Here is a 20,429-nt window from a genome sequence, read left to right as displayed (position 1 = left end):
GGCGCTGTTGGCTCCATCTTTGCTGCTGGCTCCGCCTACACCTCATTCTCGCCTCGTTCACCTCCCTCACGAGGGCTGCCAGGTCCTGGCGGCTCCCTCGAGTGGGCTCGGTGCCAGAAAAATTAGCCCTGCCTGCCCGATCCCCTGCTCCGCTGCAGAATGCGTCTGTCCCGGAGCTGATCGCCTCGGCTGATGATGTTCCTGTTCATACTATTGTGAAATCCCAGGACTTGAAAAGGCTCCATGTGACTGTCTAGAGGTTTTATCTTCCCAAGCAGGATCACCTACTTCTATTCATTTCTAGATGTTTTTCTAACTTGTACTTAAAGACCTTCAGTGACAAAAGATAAAAACTCTCTCCATCTGAGAGTTTATTCAAAATGTTTTGCTGTCCTCACATGAGATTTTTCTTTCCCCTGTGTCTAACCTAAAACCTATCTCATTGCAATGTACTTGTTACATGACTTTTGGTCTTCCCCATGAAAATGCGTCCAAGCTTCAACTAATTGTCTGGCTGAGGAGCAGCTCTGCTGAAAAGTCCCAGGGCTCTGGTTACTGCACAGGCAGCAAGCTGCACAGGAGCCTGCAGCGTGCCCTGGCACCAAAGAAAGGCCAACTGCATCCAGGGTCATTGACAAGACCAGAGCTAGGAGAGCAAGGGAAGCGATTATCCCTTCTGCTCACTGTTTGTTGATCATCCTTACAATTCTGCACCTTGCTTTAAAACCCCAGTATGGACACCAATAGACTGCAGCAAGTTCATCAGTGAGGCACTGAGATGGGGCTAGAGCACTTGCCCAGTGGGGAGAGGCTGTGGGAACTGGGCAGGTACGGCCTTCAGAAGAGGGACCTACCAGCAGGGAAGTCATCAAGGTGACAGAGCCAGGCTGTTCAATGGCACACAGAGGGAGGACAAGAGACAACAGGGATAAACAAGAGAGCTTCAGGTACAAGGAAAAACCTTTCCACCAAGAGGAGAGTAAGGCAATGGAGTAAATTGCCAAGAGAGTCCATGCCGTTGTGAACCTTTGGGATTCCTACTGGATAACGCCCTGAGCAACCTAGTCTGACCATAGCCAACCCTACTTTGTGCAGAAGGCTGGACTGGAGATCTCCTAAGGAATCTTTCATCCTGAATTATCCTGCATCCTGACATCCATACATCCCAATCATCAGGCATGCAACGGCTAAATCCTCCATTTCATCTTGTTTTCCCTTTACAGTCTAGGAATGGTTATACAATGGTCCATCTGACTCAATGCCTCACCAAGTAGTTTTCTAGGGCAGGGAAAAAACAACAGAAGGATACTCTGCCATCCCTAATACCTCATCTAAGCAGACTTCTTGAGCCTGACATTTCCAGAAATCTCCAAAAGATATCCCTTCTAAGTATTTCCAACTGTTGCCAGCTATGTTAGTTACCCAGTCAGAGGTGACCTAGTTAGTGTAGGCATACCATAAAAGACATTCAAAGCTTCCACTTTTCTGCTTTTGCCTGTTGAATGCTTTCCCTCTGTGCAGCAGGATAATTCCTTCCTTACTTTGTTAGCTCTTATTTGTTTATAAACCTATAGCAGAGCTAGTAGCAAAGAGTTAATTCAAAAAGAATGGCATTTTTAGTTACTTTTTTGTTAGTGTCTTTACATGATCTCACTTTGCTATTCTGCCACAGCAGACACTTGTACTGCTCCTTGATAACACCAGGATCATCTCCATTCTTCGACCCTCATCTTCAAAGGGCCCCAATATAGTCAGTATCTTTGTGCATAATGTTTCTTTTAGAGTCATAAACTGCACTAGTTTTTATAATTTCCTTTGCTAAAGGGTGAAAATCCACCGTAATAGTAATATATATATATATGTATCTGTTCACAGTTGTCCAGAGTTCCACAGTGCTTTATTAGCAATTGATAAATCATAAGAGGAACCATTTCTGAAGTTTTTCTTCTATCAAGACAAAAACACATGTACATGGTTTAAAAACTAGTGAACAAAGTCCTTTTATCGGGCTGAATTCAGAGTCTCTGTAATTTGTCTTGCTCTTACTGTTTTTCCTAAACTTCACACTTTCTATCTTCCTGTTTTTCCACCAAAATATTACAGACAGTAGTGCAAAACCTGGAAGGTCAAAATCATTATGCCAAAACATTCCTATCATCTGATTTTTCATCATGACAAATAGAATTATAAAATGCACATAACTGGACAATAAACTAAAATATCCTGTTGTAAAGACATGATCCCCCTAAAATGGTACTTTACACTTTATAGGTGAATTCTAGAATAGCCCACTTTTCTATGTTGAATGCCAGAGACTGCAAGTATGAGATTTATTATTTAATCATAAATGTTGAGAAAACTCAGAGCCAAGCTTAAAAAAATTATATAAATACATATTATATCTACTTACAGCATGTTAGAACAGTGTGTTCCAATACAGGCTTCAGTAAACCAAAATTATACAACTTGCAATATCATTTGAAGCATTTATAACTTTTAGTGCATGGAAGTTGCCAAGAAACCCTGTGAAGCAGATGGGCATTACTGCTGTTAAAATGCAGCCGGTTACACTAGAAAAGAATTGGGTCTGTCATATTTACAGAAGACATGTTTAATAGTATAGTTTCCTATTATTTAATTAAAAGAAATGAAAAAAATGATTTTCTTAGAAGATTCTACTAACAGTACAGTTCCTATTTTATTTAAGAACATACTAAGAATAAATAAATAAAAGGAACAGTAATAAAAATAAAGAAAAAATAAATAATAAAAATACTTTATCTAGGCAGCAGATGCAGAATTGCCAGCAGCATGCCACCTGAACATCTGCCTCTAAAACAGTTCTTACTGATTCCCATAAAGCAAGGCTTGATTAAAATCTTAATTTGTTTAAGAAAATAAAAATATGACAAACAGCTTCAAGAACTACATGTTTTCAAAAATCATGTTAGTGTTTATTCAGCTTTCAAGATATTTCTTCTTCATGCTCCATTAAAAACATATCATCATGCACCATCCCTGGAGGTATTCAGAAGACATGTAGATGTGCTGCTGAGGTACATGGCTTAGTGACAGACTTGGCACTGCTATGTTCGTGGTTGTACTTGATGATCTTAGAGATCATTTCCAACCTAAATGATTCTATGATTATTCACTAGAGAAGCAGCCCTTGCAAGAACAAAGCTATAGTTCTTATACAAGTATAAACTCAAAAATTAAAGCATTTATGAGAAATCCATATCTCAGCTCAAAAATTCTTATTTCATAGTCGCTGTCAGGAGCATAAAATTAAGGTTCCCCTGAGATGAGCCTTCTATCTTTGATTATGCAAATGTCATTTTCATTCGTTAGTTGAAGCTTGAGGTAACATTTCTGAATGCACATCCTATGGAATATCTCAAAGTGTTACAATAAATGTTGAAGTTGTTCTACCAGCCTGGTCTGCACAGAAGATGGCAGTGATTTGGAGCACACATTTGAAGTCAAATGATTTAAATCAACACATTCGACTTTCATTTTTAATGACAATACTTTAATCCAATCATAAACTGTATATTCTGTTATACCAATGTAAAACTCATCATCTCTTTGACTTTCAGAAGTAGATCATCCAATCAGAAGAAACTGCTTCATAACAGACTGTATGTTTTGTACTCAGCCATCCTCATTTGGACTAGCTTCAAAGCTGAGATTGTTCACCAAGGTGTTCATACAGATAGCAACAGCTCTTAGGCTGTTGAACGCAAATGTCAACCTTAATGAGATAAACAAACAGCATTTTTTTTCCTCCTAGGCAGAAAACACAGTGAGCCACCACATAGTTAAGATATTTTTTGTGTGTTTTGTTACTGTGATTAAAAAAAAAGTCAAATGTCTTTTGACCATTTCAACTATCCACAAAATGTTCTTAGTATCTAACTGCCTGATAAACTGACTGTATTTGATTGGAGAGCAAAGTAGATACCTTCAGGGCACCATGATGGGGTAAATCTTACAAATTCATTTGTGTAAGAACAGGGAAAAATAATGAGTGCTCCAGCTGATACGCTTGCCAAATAGGGTTCACGGGAGAGTTTAGAAGATTCAAACAACATTTTTAACTGTACAGCTGTATTAACTTTGCAAATACTGCAGTTTAACATTTGGCTCTATTTAAAGTGGCAGCCAACAATACAGGATTTCACAGAATCACAGAATCCCAGGATGGTTTGGGCTGGAAGGGACCTTAAGGACCACTCAGTTCCAAACCCCCAGCCATGGGCAGGGATACCTCCCACCAGACTAGGATGCTCAAAGCCCAAAAGCAATTCTCCAAAGCATGCTGGAATGAAGCGTAGAAGGTGCATTCGTTAGACAAAATGACGAGGATGGGCAAACCAGTTCATGCATCGGCCCACGGTAAGACACTGGCCCTGGGCTACAGGTCATGCAGCTGGGAGAGCTGAGGCCCGAGGCTCTCTCTGTGCTTCTGCACAGCCGTACTGCCTCTCACCCAGTTCTCGATGCCCACGCCTCTTTGGTCTGCAGATCTTTCATTTCCACCCAAGCGCATTTCACACGTGGGCTCACAGAAGGGCGCTGCGATAGCAGCCTTTTGCTGCCAGTATTCAGGATGCTTGCAGTGTGGCAGGAGAGCATGTGATGAATAACAGAAACATGAGTCTTGTGCTCCCTCCCCTCAGAGACTTGACACTTGTGTAATTGAACAAAAACACAAAGATTCCTTAAAAATGTGCTTGAGATAAAGCATAGCATGATATTCAGAATTCGACTGACAAATGCATTCACACATTGAGTCACCCAAAAAAGCGCATAATGAAAAAACAAAGTCTAATATTTTCATAATTCATCAGTTGAAAAGGAATGCAATAGAGTAACACTTCAGTACCATTTAATTAACTAGGTAATTATCAAAAGTTATTGTGTCTCTCCTACCGTACATCCCCAGTCCAGAGACAGAAAGCAGCACTGGCCAGTAAAAGAAAGGTATAAGATTTGTCTTCATTACTAACAGTCTCCAGCCATAGTAAGTAGCAATTGAAAAAAAAAGAGCGCCAAACATTCAAAAACTAAATTCTATTTAGTCAAATAAGGAACATTTTTTGACTTATAGTTTCAGTGACAACACTGGAGCTGCATGTCCAAACAGATGCGTTTTGACACCATTTGTACTACCCCAGCAGCACTACTCACTATTAGGCTAATTCTCACCTAGAACAACTTTATGGACAAACTTTTAAAAATGCAATTCAAAAAACTGTAACTAAAACACACAACAAATAAAAAGATAAGTAATGCATTATACGTAGGTTAGTTTGTCCTCCATGTATTTATTAAATGCTGAAGTGTAGACAGTTGCACAGATGGATATTGTTCCAAACAAATATCCATTATATATCTTTTGCTCTTTGCCTTAATTCACACAAATCACATCATCCCTAAAATCATAAGGCTTCATCTGGGACCAAAGTACAACCTTTTTCACAGTTCAAAAAGAATTTTAAAGCAGTTCATGGATTAAGAGTTACAGTGCGGAAGTTGTTATAAATGGTTACCAATGTGTTCTACTCAGTTCTCAACTCTGCAGCAATAAATCCCAAGGGGGAAAAAAAGTAATAACATATAAAATGTATTTTCCTAGATTACCAAAGAGGAAGTATCTATCTGTAGATATTGTTTATATTATGTATCTAGAGAACACATTATCTATGTGTTTTTTCTTCTCCTTGAAAAAGTGTCCTGGTCCCTTCTCCACAAGTATGCAAAAAATGATAAAGCCCAACTCCAGGATTCATTAATGAAATACTAAAGTGTTGACTGAAATGCAGATCTAACAACAGAGCTAACCTGTTGTTAGCTAACCTAACAACAAAGAACACCCCTCCATCTATAAAACTGTAAACAATTATATATCATGATGAAGAAACACATGAAGGCTTCACATCTACTTTTTGGTCCTTCAATATGTACTCTCCCTTACTCACTGAGAGTTCCCTTCCAAAGCAGAATTGGGAAACTGGATTCATTTGTCCATTAGACTTTCCTAAGCTATTGCTAGGACTGTTTGTGAAATTTGCATTTGTTACTTCTTTATTGTAAAGGCTCTAGAAGATTTTAAACTGACAAAATTAGGGGATTAAAATGTATTAAACACATAAGGTTACTTAATAGATTGGACAGTAAAATATGTAACTACCAAAAGTAAGCTAAAATTCCAATATATTCCAATATATTTTAAATAATAACTTATGAGTTTAGTGCATAATGAGCTAGATTTTAAATTTTGCTGCTGCAGTATCTCGTTTCCTAATTATCAAGCAGCACAAATCATATTTTTTGGTTACTGATTCCACTTAGAAATTCCAGACTTATATAAGGAATCATTAGAAAACCCTGCACACAGTCTTAAAACAGGAAAATCTGATATATTTTCCCATACAATACATTTATGAAAGCAGGCATAGAGCAGGTAGATTACACAGGCTCTTGAAGATGATCTGTTTTTCTGCCTCTCCTGGCAGACTTCAAGAAATGACTTTCCAAAAACTTTCCAGTGTCCCTTGCAGGATAGCTCCTCTCATTTTCAGAGCAAAAACATCTATCTCAATCATTGCCAAAGAAAATGGGACTACACAACACCAATATAAAACCACCTGGCTAAGGACACGTTTTTCATATGCACTACTACCTGCTGGGTCAGAACAACGTACATAGCTCATAGAGAGCTTTCTTTACACTACAAACAATACCAGAAACCAACAGCCTTTTGGGTAAGGGTGAAACTTAAACAAGTTTGAACTGTAGCTCAACTGAAGGCTGATCAATACCCTTTCAGTGATATGAATATGTAACCAGTAGAAAATAAAAACATAAAATTTTACATTAGTCAATCTCCAAAAAGTTCTCTTAATCTCAATAATTTAGCAATTGTGTGGTATTTTTTAGAAAAAAGGGAACTGTTTTCTCCAAATTACATAAGAAATGAAGTGAGAAGAGAAAGGATCAATAGCTGATATAGCTGATTGCTTTCCAGAAACAAGCTGTACCTAGGCATTTATGGATAATCACTTTTACGTCTATTTGCAAAACACAGCTTTTTAAAGAAAAGCTGATTTCTGTAGTTCCATTTAATTCTGTCCTTCATAAATATATAATTCTTCCACTGTCTGATATCTAATACACTACAGATCAACACAGGAAATATCTTGGAAAATATTTTTAAGAGCTTTTGGAACAACGTAGCATAACATCCTAGTCTTTCTTAGTTCTATTCTGCTGTTTCTGAATACAATTGACACTAAAACTGCCACTTTTTACCCTAATTCTCATCTAACAGAAGAGAGACCTTTGGTACAGAGAATTTCCAGCAATACTATTTCACTAAATGCAAGATTAATAGCACCACAGAACTGCATTTTTAATTTCAAATTAAGTGTAGATAGAGGCTATAGTTTACCTACAGACTGCTATATGGAATTACTCCCTTCTATATTCTCTCTCATCTGAAGTATACATGAAGAAAAGTACCAAGCTAATACTGAGTATTCTGTTCTGGTATTTGCTCAAAAGGAGGAAACAGCTAAGGTGAGATACTATGACTTTTGAAGCTTTGAAATCTGCAAAGGATGCAAATGTTTCCACAAATTCTTAAAATTCAGATTCTTATCAGAAAAAAAAAAAAAATATATATATATATATATTTTAAATCAAAACAGAACACAGAACTTAGAAAGCAACTAAGGTGAATAAACCACTTGTGCTGAGGTTTAAAATAAATCTTCCAGGTAGAAGTACTCCCTGGAATTCAAAGCTCCATAAACTGGGGGCTGGGGACTGAGGCTAAAAGGAATAAAGTAGAAATAACAGAAGATGATAGGAGAACAAATGCAGACTTTTATAAAACCTACAACAAAGACATGCAATTTGCAACTGCCATTGTGATGTAGCTTTTTACAAAGTAATTTCTTTATTCAGGAGTTCAAGGTTTTTTTTTCATACAACCTTTATAAGTTTTCATCTGTAAAATCTAATAGTCAGATGGAAACAAAATACTCTAAATCAACTCTGAGAATATGATTTCAAAAATATAAAATGGCGAAACATTAATTAGACTCTGGGGAGGGAAGGGGAAAATACACTAAGAAGTTAAGCAAAGAAAGGATAATCAAGTGTTTGGAAACAGGAAATCCAGGCTGAATACTTCACTTGTCTAGAGTCAAGTGAAAAGTCTGTGTAAACGTTGTTAAAGAGCTTTTAAAAAGCTGTTTGTATTTTTCAGTTATAAAGCATATACAATCTTTCTTCAGTGTAGCCTATACTTAAATACTTTTTTAATAGTATGATTAAATTAAATTTAGAATATCCAAGGTTTTAACTAGATTTTCCCTTAAAAACAAAGTCAAAGAAACTGGCCTTTGAAATGAATAGCTGCATTTAGTACAAACCATTAAAATCAAATCAAGTAAGTCTTTCAATTAAAGTTATATGTTGTTGCTGAAGCTTTTAAAACATCCAGCAACTTACAAATGTCTAAATGCCTGCAATCAGATGGTACTACAATGTACAAGTTGAATAGTTGAACTAAAAAAGAACATACTCGCTTCAGATTTAAGTAATTTTATTTAAGTGAAGACTTTAATTCAAAATAAAATTCTGCTTCAAAAGCAGAAGAAAGTTTGGTTCTAATTTATGAGTAACTATACTGCAGAAGAGAGTCTAAAATTGCATGATATACACTCAAAGTATTGTCTCCTACAGTAAAAAGCTATCATTCTGTTTTAGGGGCAAATGTCTTGCAGTACAATCAGCAGTAAGATAAGCTAAAAAAAAAAAAAAAAAGTGTTTTAAACAAAACAAAACCCATTTTTGTGGAGGAAAGTCCTTGAACAATCCAGCTCTTACTGGAACCACTTGTGATAGAATCTGGAAGAGATCTTTCACAAATTATGTAACCACTTAGATACTTAGATGGTTTCCAGGTTAAACAGTCTCTAGGTTTCAGAAAGCTGTGTTAAAGTTGTGTACAATTCTTTGCTAAAACTCCATAACACAAACTGTATCCACAACGAATAACGGGCTTATATCAATAACAGCTTTTGTTCCACTCCCCCTCTATTTCTTGCATTTCAGAAGCCATCTAACAAATAAGAAACAGAGCTAGTCTTTATTTTCACATGTAATTAATTATGAAAGTATTCAAGATGTCAAAATCATCTCTTAGCAAGATATGAAATTCTCTTATTAAAAGGTTATATTTTCCCTACTTCCCAGAAAAGCACCGTGTTCGCGCTAACCTTTTAACTAAGAGGAACAGATGGGTCTAACTGGATACAGGCGGGATGGAGCATTGTGGTAGAGCAAAAGAACATGTTGATTCTCATACCTCTGGCAGATGGGAACCAGTCAAAATTAGTTTTAGACTAAGAATATTTTGCTACTACTTTTCCAAAAAGAAAAAAAATACTCAAAACAATATTCTTTTGTACACATGCCATCAGAGATAACAATAGCAGCTTTGCGAAAAGTTGGTACCATACATTAAAGCCAATAACATAGGCTTACTGTATGCCATTTTTAAGCCCGCGGATAAATTACAAATTCCTGAAAACAATAGCTTATAATGGAAGTGCTGACACAACCTTAACTACAGCAGCAAATGCTCCACTATTATGAAGTTGTTATGGCAACTAGAATGATCAAGTTGGGAAAAACTGAGAGTGCGCATAAGCAAAACTTCAAAGTCTTCGACACCAAACGCCACAAAACTCTTCCAAAATCTGTGGTCACAACGTTACCAACTGCAACCTTCACAAGCAACCACTCAACTGTAAAACTTTCCTTAATACAGGTTCGGCTTGTGTGTATGTGTGGAAGTGCCACATCAGTAAAAGCTCCAAGACAAATGAAAACCAAGGTCATATTCCATCCAGCACAAACATATATCAGTAGTCTAAGAAATGCCAGACTTAATTATAAGATACTGGGCCAGCCTCTGCTGAGCACACATTCCCCAGTCAAGTTAACAAAACCACAATCATGCAGAAACGTTCACTCTTTGATACAGTTTCGGGATTTGTTACCAAAACAGTGTCCTGCTGCAATGGGACTAAATCACACAAACATGTTCACAAATACTATTTATTTACAAAAAAAGTATTTGTGAAACAGCCATTACTTATTCTTCCTAATACTGTATTAGACAACAGCAGAAATCTTAAGGAGATTTCAATATTCAAATAATGAAAAAATAAAAAAGCATAAGAGGCACTCATGTTTTATTTAAAAATGCATGAAATATAATTTATAGAACATATTATCTGAAACCTGCATGCTAATTACATTTTATATTTAAATTCCAGGTATTATCCTACTGAAGCATCACTGAGTGAAATTTCCAACAAAATGTTAGTAGCAATAAAATCAAGTCCTGGAAATAATATTAAATCACCATTACTATACATTTCTGTTCAAGTACATTTCGCAATACTTGCACTACGGAAGTGGAAAAGCAAAGTATTTCTCTCTCCTCTCAAAGAATTTCCTCTTAAAGTCATCTTGAGGCAAGTCTAACCTTGACTGCTGTAACTTAACTCCAGGAAGCAAAGCCCTCAGATGTCTGACATGGTAAGAGCTCTGCTAAGCACTTATACTTACTCATTTCCTAGGTAACAATAACTCTGTTCCTTCAAAGCTATCTCAGTACATTTCTGTGTTAAGTTTGCTGTTCTACACCAGTTTTCAGCCTACAGGGAAGACCCATTTTATGAGGAATATCCTCATTTTAAGAAAGCACAAGTTCCTATGTTCATTGAGAACAAGCAGATACTCCTGTTAAATTCAAAGCAATTTTAAAGTTCAGGTTGTCATGTTTTTAAATTCCACTCAAATATTGCTTAGTGTCAATTATCTAGCTGATTATAGGAAAAATAAAAATAATTTAAAAAAATTCACTACACATACATTTGATTTTTTATTTTATTTTATTTTTAGAAATGAACAGTGCATTCTATACTGACATTAAAATGTTTTGCAGTTATGCAGATGAATTTAATTTAGCTGGAAAATTAACACATATTCCAATTTAATCTGCCATAATAAATAATTATTGATATGAGGTCACTAGGAAGCAAAACCCTACCCACTTTACCCCACCACCACCATGACCACACACACACACAAAGGGGTTGAAGAGGAAGTAGGAAAATAATTTTGTTCACAAAGGCAACAACTACTTGCAGGCAACAAAAGTGGCAACGATCAGGAAATTTTCTTCAGAACATAAGCCCTTCAGCAATTTTAAAATTCCGGTATATACACCGCTTTTCTCTGAAAAGCAACCACTACAGTTATCAACTTGCTTGTAACAGGTAATCATACAGACCTGGAAAAACGCTGAATGATAACACTCAGGATTAAAAAAAAAAAAAAAAAAGGTAAGAATGGGACTTCCATTTGCATAGCTTTTTGTTAGATGAGTGATACATACTTGATATAGAAAGGAAAATATTTAGACGTATTCTTCAAAAGTATGTATTCTCAATTTTTTTTCCAAATTTATTAGCGGTATTAACATTAATGGTTACCATACACTATGATTTTTATAACCATTTCACTGAGTTATGCCTTTACTGATTATTCAGTTTTAATTAGAAAAATATTTTTCCTGATATATTTGACAAATTACTTCCTTACAGTAGGAGTAACACATGGACTTCTAGAATTCAGGAATCCATCATTATTAAACATAAACAGACTAGCACAGATAGTATTGTATGGGTTAATATTATTTAAAAGCTATCATCTTTGATGTTATAAAATATCAAGTCTCCCTGAGATCGAATAGTTTCAATACACTGCTACTCACAGTTACCTAGTAGTTATTTTGAGGCTTCTAGCTATAATGGGTACATGCATAAATGTTCCAGTTTAAAAGCGCTGAAAAAACAAAGGGAACTGAAAGAGATGTTTGCCAAGGACAGGACTTCTTCCTCACTACATACTATCACTTACTTTTCTGTAATCAGAAGTAATGCAGAAAATAGCATGGCCACAAACCAAATGAAGTGAAGCAAAGGGATGCACCCAGTCCTACCCTGAAGGAATGACACCTGACATGTCAACTGATGCTGTTGACCTATTTGGTTTCCCTCACCACACCATTCTGTGAGTGCAAGATAACCAAATTCTGCAAGAATTTCAGCAGTGCTGAGTGACAGCCATCAGACATCCAGCCATGAGAAAAAATAAAGGCACTAAGGACTTCAGAGTGGAGCGTGCTTGAAACTTTTGCCACTTCAGACATAGCTGCAGCACTCTCCACTGGAGATGTGACTTATCCCCTTCAGATAGGTATCTTAGATATAGCCTATTGCTGTTATAGCTTGACCAAACAGAAAAGACACTCAGAATACCACGCTAAAAATACAATTCCTCTTTTTTTGTGCTACATTCAAGGTTGAAAATTTTCACCTAGGGGTTTGAATTCTTAACACCAAACATCTCCATATCTTAAGACTCAGGTTGCACACCCAGATAACAGGACCACTGCCATCCCCTGAACATGCTGCTTCATCCAAGTTTACCCTCATCTCCAGGTTTGACATAGCAGAACTCTTTTGATGATAACATACAAATATGCTTATATATGCTGATCTTGTTCTTAAGGGGGGGGAAATGTGGATGTTATACATATATATGTATGCACACGTGTTTAAAAAAGCTCAATTATTTTGCACTTCAGGACTTCTTTAAGGGATAACTACAGAGTAGATACCTGAGTACCGTGTACTACAAGGGGTAATGATTGCCCTTGGTCTCCTGAAAGACTGAGAATTCAAACTGTATGAAGTTATTTATTGCTACACATGCACAGATTGAGCCTTGTCAGATTCCAAGTATTTGGAAGGATTTTGTAAAAATCAGTACCTTCACTAAATATCCTAATAAATTAAGGACACATTCAGTTCAGGTTATGCTATCGACTCCAGACATCCATTGTATTCTTCTTACTCATGAGACAGAAAGTGTTAATATTATTTCAGAAAGTATGCCTCATTCCAGCACTTTCAGCATGGACTTTACATCATGTACCCATTGTATCCTTGGCAACTCATCTCCTTATCTAAAAGGACAAGATTGACAACTTAGATTTAAAGTTACAGTCACCATATGTTAGTAGGCTTGGACTTGGTCAGGAGCTAGAGAGGGTGCAAGCTAGAGGATAAAGGCATTTCAAGAGTCATTTGTTGCAATATTAGGGCACAGTTCTACTCATTTCCATTGTTTCACAACAAGAAAGATGAAAATAACTTTGCTGTTACAATGAAACAAGAGTAGGTCAAATTATGAAAGAAATTCATAATTTCTTTATAAAAGTTGGGGGGGAGGGAGGAAACAAATGAAAATTTTAAACACATTTTTACCAAGAAACTTAAAAGTTAAACTAAATAAAGTTGCAAGGGGAGAAAATAAAACTGTACTCTAAGGAGAAGTTCCAAATGTTGCACCATTCTCCCACACTCTGCATATGTTGCCCCTAACAACATCAGTACGGTGAATAAAGGTTTTACCTGTATTCTTTTAGGAGATTTGCAAAGAGCTTATGTTACAATAAAGTGAGTTTTTTATTATACATTATTTCCTACATATTAGCATCAAGAAAGTGGTTAATTAACATTAAATCAGACAATTTACATTTCTAAATTGGAATTGTTTTCAAAGTCAGAAAGCCTTTGTTTGATACAAAATGTGTAATGAGTTTGAGCATCTTTTTTTTTTTTTTATATAAACACAGCCCTTTGAAAAACATCTTTTAAAACAGTAAGGTTTGGGAAGGGGGGGGTGGGAGGGCGGGTAAGAGGGAAAACAAAACTCCCATGAATGTGTAGGTTTAATCCATACACTAAATTATAAATGAAAAAAATCACAAGACTATAACCAGGTTCCCTAGCTACATGAAGCAAAGCACTTTTTTCTTTTTTTTTTTTTAAACAAATCTTTTTGAAACACCTTATTGATAAAACCTAGCTATAAATTGACCTTAACCTGAATGCAGTTTTTACCCCATACACAACATCTACTATATCAAAACAACTCTGGTCCGTTTCACCTAATCATACCCCAAAAAAGCTTTTTTTTTCCCTGGATTCATTTTTGATGACAGGCTGTTCAAACATAGAGCACCTATCAAACCTAGTATTATCATCTGCAGCTTTTTTCTTCTTGTAGACACTGCTGTCCATCAGAAGAAATAATTAATGGGTCTATTATGTATGAAAGCGTCATCCTGTCAGTTCTGCGACTGGTTTGAATAGCTCATATCTGCTACTCATTGATGCCATGCGTGCTCACTGTCCTGAGAGATGACAAAACACTACACCCTTTGGGATTTTTTCCCTCTGTTCTAAAGCGGCATTTCACATCTGTGTCTGACAGAAGCATAAGGAGCTGAGAGAGGCAGACCTTCATCATCCTTCACAGAATAACGTTGCAGGGGTTAAAAGTTAAGACCTAAAGTCTACTGATCCTGCGCTTTGCCTACAAAAATATAAGAAGTGGAGGCTACGGAAACACAGAGAAATAACTTTCCAGCATTGGAATCACCTACAGAAAACAGATGGAATTTACTTGATGCTAAATCTTTAAATGAATTTTTAATGGATGCTGAATACTTGAGTTAACTGGAGTCAGTGCATTTTGCCTCTTTTTTTTTGCTTTTCCTTTTTTTTTTTTTTTGGGGGGGGGGAGAGGGGGAGTGAAAGTGGGTGGGAAGATGCAAAGTTCACAGGTTCTTTTCTGTTACCTGATTAAGGCAGAATAAACAAAAATGCTGAATATGAAAGATATCAAATATTGGAGATACCTGGAAATAAACTGGAAACAACCAATACCACAAGACGAAGCAGCAGTGAACAAGATGCTGTGAAAAAAGAAATCACAAGACGAGAGTGCACAATGCATTTCAAATTGAAAAAAGCCTCCTATCTGCTGAATGAGTCTCAGTATATTCTGACAGAGCACAGATAAAGCTTCAGTCAACTATCTCCTAGGTAAGTTTTTTATTTCACATGCTGTTTTAATTGTTGATTACACGTGTATATACTTTAATGTATGGACAATAAGTCAATTAATTTAATTTTCTTTCTACTGATACTGAAGTTTAAATCGTTTCTTGCCAAATATTTGATGCTCTTAGATTTTCTGTACTGCTCAAATAACTGCTCTCTTTTGCTATTATGGTTGTTTCCGACATACTAGAATGAAATATTTCATAAGATTTAAATCCTCCAAAATATTTTAATACATATGGCTGTTTAAGAAAAAAAATAATAAAAAGCAATGCTTCTGCTAATATTAGCAAAAAGCATTAACTGTACTTCATTATCTATTTAATTTGGCAAAGCAAACAACATTTTGCACCATAGCAGTAATATGTAAAAGGATATAATTTATTATAGGATAATAAATCCTTGGCTTTATTAAATAAAGGTAAAAGTGTTGATTAGTTACTTATGAAAGGCAAACAACAGCACAATAAGGGAACAGCACCATGTTAATCACTCCAAGGTACTGTGTACATAGTTTCAGTGGGAAGATTGGACATCAGTGCCATAATAAAACTATAAAAAGAGAGATTCAGATCACCTCAGTTATTTTACTCATTTGGAGCATCCACTAGGTAATCCACAGAGACATTAATTTGACATGGAAATAACTTGCAAAACAGTTCAGAATGAGATTCTGACATATAACGGGATTTAAAAAAAAAAAAAAAAAAAAAAACAGCATCTCTTAGTCAAAAGACTACACTTATTAGTCATGGAGAAAGATATCTGTGCTCACACACTTGAAAAACAGCCCCTGAAACTGAAAAAGCATAAATAGCTTTGTACCATTTAATTCACCACTTTTTTTTTTTTTTATCATATTAGTCAATTTTGTATGTATTAGCTTTGAAAACATACATCTTCGATCATACTGTCTTTTACTGGTTTTGTGCCATTTTTTCTATTTACTAAGATGTGACGTTTCTATTTCCAGTGTTGTTTTAAATATCTTTCCTCTTCTTTTCTCTGTATCAGTTTCCTATTTTCTATTTAGCACATTTTATTTAATGTATCCATCAATCTTTGTTTTTCTTTTTTCCTGTTTCTGTTTTTCTTGCTTATTAAAATAGTCTCTATCTTGCCTGTTGCTTGCTAGAAGACAGAATAACTCAACATTCACAGGCGCCTTTTTTGAACCCTTCACATCAGAGAGTTTATGAATTCTTGTCAAGACTGATAGAGTACCTTGAGACTGAAATCCAGGAGTTGATACTCTGGCAGAACCTTTTCTCAATATAATAGTCAACAGCATACTCCCAAAATCCTAATATTTCTACCAGGAAAGATACGCAAGAAACTTTTGCAAAAGAGGGGACATCTCATGCATATTACTACAGAATACTTGTATCTCAAATTCCTCCTACAAGATCCCACTCCTGACTGCCATGATAGGGAAGAGAAAAAAAAATAAAGTTTCATACCCTCTGAACATTCAAATTCAAGTCTTCTGCTTAACACAGGCAAAGAAGTTTCCATTATTCGAACCCCTTTTCCATGTTCCCCTTTGGTGTAATTTGACAAGAACTTGATGGACATTTTTGCTAGTGCACCTATCCTTCACTCAGCCGTTTTGTTGCTGACAGGTTCCAGCACTCTGTGTGTCCCCAGTTTCTGTCCTTTTCTGTTGTAAGTACCTCCAACTGCTCCTTTCACAACAGCCTAATAAACCTCTAACATCTCTTCATCTATTTTTGCTATGCCTCACTTCACGTATTACATCAATCCAGTAAGAATTCTTCCTGCCTTCTCACTGCTCCTATACAACATGCACTGGTATTTTGTCTCTTGCCTAACATACAATGAAAAAAAAAGCATCACCTAAGTACTAGGTTCTTTATAATAAAGTAATACCGGATTTGAGTTTCAACAAGTCAGGATTTCCATGACTTGAACTGAAAAACCTAGTACAACAAGGTAATGCTTATAACAAGCGGCAGGTACAGCTTTTGTCAATTGACTTAAAACAAATACCTGTCTGTTGAACCTGGTTCAGAGTCGGTAGTAAATGAGAGAGAACAATCATTTATAATTCAAGTTTTGATTCTCCAGTTACTGTTTTCACAATGGAAAAGTTGGACATTGCATCTATTTCTTAAGTCTCCTCTTTTTATAAAAGGTATTGTTTATCATGTTTATCAACAGCTAACATGCCAATTTAAGAAAAAATCAGGTAATTGTTCAATGAAGCTCTCAAAAAGCATATTCAAAACCTAGTGCTTCAGAAACTTTTAAAGAGTTGCAGCTAAGGCTTCTTAAGCTCTCTGATTTGAAAATAGGTGAGGGCAAAGAACAAGTGGAAAGCTTATTTTTAGGAAGGAGGATTGGATACAACTTGTATTTTTAGAAGAGTAGATATAACTAATACTTCTTAAAAGACAAAGTTTTAAAGATCTTCTCAATTCTTTTCAATGCATTTATCGGTAATCTTTAATTTAAGACAAATGTCATTTTCCTTATGAGTGCATTATTCCTCTCACACATCTTCAAGAAGGACAGAATTTTGATGTACTGAGCACAAATGAACTGTTTGTTATCAAGTTCCAAAATCCAAACCTCCACGCACCCATAAGTTAATACATCATAGATTTTTTATAAAATGCGTAAATATGTAAGAGTACCTCATCTAAGAGCACTGATTTGATAGTTATTTTCCACTTTTATCACAATCACTTATTCAAGGATCACTAAGCATCCAGCAAGGATATCTTTTCATTTCCTCTGTGTATTAAGTTACTCACCTATGTGCAATGGGTAAACTACGTCACAAAGTAATTACAATCAACTGTCTAAAGAGAGGACTCCTACTCAGCAAAATGGCACACGTGGTATAGGACCCTTTTCCCAACTAATTTAATAGGAAACGAACACTGAAGAGACATGGCATGGTTTAATGAGCCTTTTAGAAGTAACGAGAATGATGCACAGACCAGAAGTCCAAACTGTCCCCTCTTAATAGTTATTAGTTAGTTATCAGCTAAAAGAAATCAACAAGTAGATGCACAGACTTGGGGACTTGCATCTCCATCAAGGTTCTTGGTTACTTCCACCCCAGCACCCTTTCCCCATAAAGTATTACTGTAATGAGGAAAAGGGCACTGAAGCACTTCAGGACATGCAGATAATATGAGCCAGTACTTCCAAAAATGGGTTTATTCCTCAAAAATATCTATACATCATTTTAACCTTCACCCTAGATTGTTCAAGATGACATTTTCCAGAGAATGTTTAAGAGAACCATGCAGATGCCTGAGAAAATATATTGCATGGAGCTGTAAAGTACTTGCTTTGCTTGGGGAAATAAAAGGAAGCAAGAGGATGTACACAGGTGACTTCCACTCAGACCATGTGGCATCCAGTAACAGTTTAGAAGCCTAAAATTTCTGAATTCTATTTGTATGTATGCAACCAGTTTTACCAAATGAAGCTACATTAACAAGTGTTTGCATGAACATCCTAAACAATAAAAATCTCAAGTTAATTTAGTTTTGGGAAAAAAGTGTTCTTAAGGTGTGGGGGAAAAAAAAAAAAAAGACATTTTTCTCTTCTTTCTAATTGGGAAACTGAGCATCAGAAAAGATAAATCAACAGCCTAATGGCAGAATCAAAGCAAGAAACTCTTCATAGGACCAGTGCACGCCCCACGACAGTTAATGTTACGATCACCCATTTCAGCATTTCCTCAGACCTATTCACACGTAGATCAAAACCTATAAGCCTATATACCATTACATTAAGCAACTGTTTTTACTGGCTGATCAATTCCTATCTTTCAGGAAACCTGTCTTAATTTTAATATATGAGAAGAAAATACATGCAAAGGTTATTTTAACTTATTTCATCAGACTGCTGAATTACCTTCCTGTAATTCAATTTGAATTTTCATCACTTCATCTTCTAATTGTTTCTTTTAAATCAGAGCTCTTTCAATACCTGGATTGATTCCTTTACTTGAATTTAGTAAATGTCACTTTTCAGTCTTTTTTATTTTGATACATTAAATATCCTTTTGTAAGTCTAATAATGCAAGATTTTGTCAATCTTAAAAAAAACAACTCGTAAAACTGCATTAAGTGAACATTTTTGCATTGCCGGTATTTTAAACAATTTAAAACTTACATTAGATGCAACCTTATTAATACCATGCACATGAAAAAAAAAATTCCTGACTCCTAACAACTACTTACTCATATATATACGTACAAGAACTGCGTTACACTTTTAATCACAGCATCTTACTAGAAATTTATATTGAGTTGTTAAGAATGCACAGACCTTTTCTAAACTCACTCCTTTAGTGAATCTCATTCAGCAGATTTAGTTTGCATTTCTTCTGCCTACATACAAACCACTGGCTGAGCCCCCATGCTTGAATGGGCACAGTATACTGAGAACCTTGGCTGTGGGGTCTGAATGTGCTTTTCCTGTTATTTATCGGTTACTGATATGCTCATCAGTGATTTTTTCAATAATGTTTTGAAAGTGAATGGAAATTCAGAAGTATAGTAAGACTCTTACTAAATACTTCAGGTCTTCAGTAGAAACAATGCCATTCATCATTCCCCACTTGTGATTACTTTTCAAGATCTGTGAACTATCATATTCTCGACCCTGTCTTACCAATTTTTACGTAATACTCAGCTTGCCCTGAGATAGGGAGCCATATGCCTACCATAATTATGCAGTACCTTTGTCAATCAAACCTGTAACTAGCTGAAAGAATTTGACCAAATGTAAAGAGACTTCCACAAACTGACCAGTATTAGTTACATTCCTACCTTTTTGTGGTATGTTTTGCTGAGACAGGTCAGGCAAAAACAGTTTATAGTCACAAGAGAGAATGCAACAAGAGTTCAGTCCTCCATTGATACGAACTATGACATAAGTACGAGGGTTTACATACCTTTGCTGCAGATGCAAAGTGCTTTGTGCAGGGACCTGATAGGGCACAGCAGTATCTGTGCGGAAGGAACCTTTGTTACAGCAGATGCGACTGTGTGCTCCTGGTAACTCAGGACCTGCAACCCGGCAGTCTCCACTTCCCTCTTGTGATGATGTTGGGTCCTTGACCAACTAGCAAGGCTTCTACACTATAAATTTTATGTAATCAAATCCAGTATCAGTTTTCCATTCTTTTTTTTTGCCCAGAATTGACGTCAAACACGTGGGCCTATATTGACCTAACTCATTCCATCTGATAGCATTTTTTCAGTATTCAAGAAAGATATTGTTTGACCTTCTTCAAATTCTTGCAGTTATGAGACATTACAAATACAGATTTATATATATAGCCCTGTTGAGCAGTGTTGATGCAATAAGCTTTACAAC

General features: G+C 35.9%; 2 protein-coding genes across 2 annotated transcripts in view; one reads left to right on the top strand and one right to left on the bottom strand.

Moving 5' to 3' along the window:
• The window catches only part of AVEN (apoptosis and caspase activation inhibitor), a 99,504-nt gene that overhangs the window by 40,611 nt on the left and 38,464 nt on the right, over nt 1-20,429 (bottom strand). The gene's annotated exons all lie outside the window — the stretch shown is intronic.
• The window catches only part of CHRM5 (cholinergic receptor muscarinic 5), a 50,889-nt gene continuing 44,548 nt past the window's right edge, over nt 14,089-20,429 (top strand). The window contains exon 1 of the mRNA XM_068684292.1: nt 14,089-15,047. The gene's annotated coding sequence lies outside the window, so the exon portion shown is untranslated. The remainder of the gene's footprint in view (nt 15,048-20,429) is intronic.

This window comes from Anas acuta, chromosome 5 (genome assembly GCF_963932015.1).
Source record: "Anas acuta chromosome 5, bAnaAcu1.1, whole genome shotgun sequence".
Classification (NCBI taxonomy): domain Eukaryota; kingdom Metazoa; phylum Chordata; class Aves; order Anseriformes; family Anatidae; genus Anas; species Anas acuta.
This window is presented reverse-complemented; position numbering and strand designations above follow the sequence as displayed.